Below are 4,152 nucleotides of genomic sequence, written 5' to 3'. Positions count from 1 at the left end.
TACATCTGATCTTTGAATCTCTACTTCTTCATCTATGAAGTTGCAATCATATATAATAAACCTCAGAGGGAGTTGCCTAAAGATGATGCCGGGCCAGCACTGAGCCTGCCCCTTACCAGACAACTGCTTAGTAACCGGCTATTATTGTCTGTCCTTGCCCATGCCACTGATCTTGTGAATGGCCAAGGCACAGAGCTTTGTACCAGGAGTTGTCCATGAAGTGATTGCTGAGTTCTGTACTACACTGTCATTTCACAAGAGATGGGGGACACATCTCTTGACTTCTGAATTGATAGCAGCAAGTACAATGATAGTACCTGTTCAAAACAGAGTTTTCTTTTTTTTTTCTTTCTTTCTTTTTTTTTTTTTATTGACTTGAGTATTTCTTATATACATTTCGAGTGTTATTCCCTTTCCCGGTTTCCGGGCAAACATCCCCCCAACCCCTCCCCTTCCTTATAGGTGTTCCCCTCCCAACCCTCCCCCCATTGCCGCCCTCCCCCCAACAGTCTAGTTCACTGGGGGTTCAGTCTTAGCAGGACCCAGGGCTTCCCCTTCCACTGGTGCTCTTACTAGGCCATTCATTGCTACCTATGGGGTCAGAGTCCAGGGTCAGTCCATGTATAGTCTTTAGGTAGTGGCTTAGTCCCTGGAAGCTCTGGTTGCTTGGCATTGTTGTACTTTTGGGGTCTCGAGCCCCTTCAAGCTCTTTCAGTTCTTTCTCTGATTCCTTCAACGGGGGTCCTATTCTCAGTTCAGTGGTTTGCTGCTGGCATTCGCCTCTGTATTTCCTGTATTCTGGCTGTGTCTCTCAGGAGCGATCTACATCCGGCTCCTGTCGGTCTGCACTTCTTTGCTTCATCCATCTTGTCTAATTGGGTGGCTGTATATGTATCAGCCACATGTGGGGCAGGCTCTGAATGAGTGTTCCTTCAGTCTCTGTTTTAATCTTTGCCTCTCTCTTCCCTGCCAAGGGTATTCTTGTTCCCCTTTTAAAGAAGGAGTGAAGCATTCACATTTTGATCATCCATCTTGAGTTTCATTTGTTCTAGGCATCTAGGGTAATTCAAGCATTTGGGCTAATAGCCACTTATCAATGAGTGCATACCATGTATGTCTTTCTGTGATTGGGTTAGCTCACTCAGGATGATATTTTCCAGTTCCAACCATTTGCCTACGAATTTCATAAAGTCATTGTTTTTGATAGCTGAGTAATATTCCATTGTGTAGATGTACCACATTTTCTGTATCCATTCCTCTGTTGAAGGGCATCTGGGTTCTTTCCAGCTTCTGGCTATTATAAATAAGGCTGCGATGAACATAGTGGAGCACGTGTCTTTTTTATATGTTGGGGCATCTTTTGGGTATATGCCCAAGAGAGGTATAGCTGGATCCTCAGGCAGTTCAATGTCCAATTTTCTGAGGAACCTCCAGACTGATTTCCAGAATGGTTGTACCAGTCTGCAATCCCACCAACAATGGAGGAGTGTTCCTCTTTCTCCACATCCTCGCCAGCATCTGCTGTCACCTGAGTTTTTGATCTTAGCCATTCTCACTGGTGTGAGGTGAAATCTCAGGGTTGTTTTGATTTGCATTTCCCTTATGACTAAAGATGTTGAACATTTCTTTAGGTGTTTCTCAACCATTCGGCATTCCTCAGCTGTGAATTCTTTGTTTAGCTCTGAACCCCATTTTTTAATAGGGTTATCTGTCTCCCTGCGGTCTAACTTCTTGAGTTCTTTGTATATTTTGGATATAAGGCCTCTATCTGTTGTAGGATTGGTAAAGATCTTTTCCCAATCTGTTGGTTGCCGTTTTGTCCTAACCACAGTGTCCTTTGCCTTACAGAAGCTTTGCAGTTTTATGAGATCCCATTTGTCAATTCTTGATCTTAGAGCATAAGCCATTGGTGTTTTGTTCAGGAAATTTTTTCCAGTGCCCATGAAAACAGAGTTTTCTAAGAATACAAAATAATAACCAACTCTGTGAATGAATGGAAAAGTGGTGTTCTTAGGACTGTGGAATGTTAATATTTACACTGTGACAATTACATCTATTTTATGCTATTTCCCTCTTGTCCACATTTATGCTTTTTTTCTCCCTAAGTCAGCTCTGCAAAAATACTGACAAGCTCCTTGTCAGAACCTAGATGTGCTTCTCACTTTCATTCCAGCCTCTGACGCTGAGAATGTCAGTGAAATCTTGCAGTCAAAAGGGGGCCATCAAGAACCTTATGACATACTATTAGAGAAACATCATGGGGACTTCTCTTTGGTGTTTATTGTTTTTCCAGGTATTGTATTCTTGTACATCTAAGTATTTGCTAGTGCAGACTTGTTTAATATTTAAAGAACACTACATTTTAAAAATGCAGAATTTTAACATTTTCTCATTTCTAGGGGCTTCAAAGCCCAGAAGTGGCTATGAATCTTACTGAGCCTAAGAAACATCTGCATAGTAGTAATGATGTCAGGGACAACAAGCACTCAGCAATGAGCGAACGGAAAATGAACCATGTGTCTCTGGGCTTAGACTACTCGCCTCAGTGCTTTCTTGTTTTGGCTACATGCCTTAGGCTCTTCCTGAGGTATTTTTTTTAATGACACATGAGGATACAAGTAATACTATTTTCCCACCAAAGTATATATAAGGATGGCAGAGTCTAAATGTGCACATTGCACAGGGCCAGACACATTATAAATGCATAATAGCAGTCAAATATTGATAGCTTTTCAGTGTTGCAACAGATACTTGGGACAATCACACTACAAAGACTTCTGTCTGCGGTTCGTTGGTCCTATTGTATTGGGGCCTATGGTAGCTGAACAGAGTGGGAACATAACAGGAGAACAAAATCTTTCAGCACACAGCCAGAATGAGAAAAGACAAAACTAAAGAATAAAGAAAAAGAGAACATGATCTTGAATCCCTTTCAAGGACATGCCTCAAGGACTTAAAACCTTCCCAACACATGAAGTCAGCTGTACCAAAAACACTGCCTTTGACTTATAGATAATGAAAATGAGCTTTGCAGGTGTTGAAAACTTTCCACCCATGACAGAGGAAGAATTCAAACCCAAACTTCTCCAATAGTCAAGTCCATATATCCTGCCACCCTACCTCAACATACTGTTCATAATAGTAAAAGACTTGAGAAACAAACTAAAAGGCCAATAAAGTTAATGGTGAAATCAACTCTAAAACTTGTACATGATGAAATACCAGACAATACATACATCCCTGAACCCCAAGTAAACAGACCCTGAAGCTTCTCTGTGGTACAGAAATATAGGGCACCAACTCGACAGCCTCCCTGGGGCTCATATATAATGCCAACACTGATTACCCCAGAAATTTCTGTCCTGTGGAGCCCTTACTTCAGCTTTTGTTTCACTGTGATTCTGAAACTTGAGGTCCCTTGGGGAGAATGACTTCTCTCTCATACTTGTAAAAGGCCAGCTTGTTTGCCCTATCTGAAACCTCTATGCCACACCCCTTCTCCAGGAATTCTCCATGATCTCAGCCCAGGAGTATTGTTCTGTCCCAATAATTACTGGAGCATATGTAATTCACTGAGGGGTGAATGTCTTTCTTCTATCCTGCGTGCCATGGAACTTAACACACACTGTGTCCCATCATTTGCCAGACTCCATGGACTGGTACAGTGTCAGTAAGTAGTTTGTACTAACAACAGCTAACATTCCCTAAGAATATGTGATATACTTGGACCTGGATTAAAAGGCATTTTGTGCAGTCTGAAAGGCTGGATGAACAGAAAGGAGAATGCAGAAAGCTACCATTGCCCTTCACAGTATTATATTCTGATCAGAGAGGCAGAAGGACAAATGCGGCAGAAGGGATCAAGGCAAGTCCTGGCCCAACATGCAAGATGGAGCTGGGTTACTTAAGCTCCCCAATCCATTTTTGGCCTTCATGTGGAAAATAAGAATTAGCATTACCTCATGAAGTTTGGGGCAGAATTTGAACAGACATAAACTCTTATGCACAGACTACATGTGTATCAGTCTCTCCTAAGAAATATTTCTGGTGAGATAAAAGAAGTACTATGAAACGAAACTCAAGACGGATGATCAAAATGTGAATGCTTCACTCCTTCTTTAAATGAGGAAAAAGAATACCCTTGGCAGGGAA

The sequence above is a fragment of the Rattus norvegicus genome, chromosome 7, assembly GCF_036323735.1.
Source record: "Rattus norvegicus strain BN/NHsdMcwi chromosome 7, GRCr8, whole genome shotgun sequence".
NCBI lineage: Eukaryota > Metazoa > Chordata > Mammalia > Rodentia > Muridae > Rattus > Rattus norvegicus.
This window is presented reverse-complemented; position numbering follows the sequence as displayed.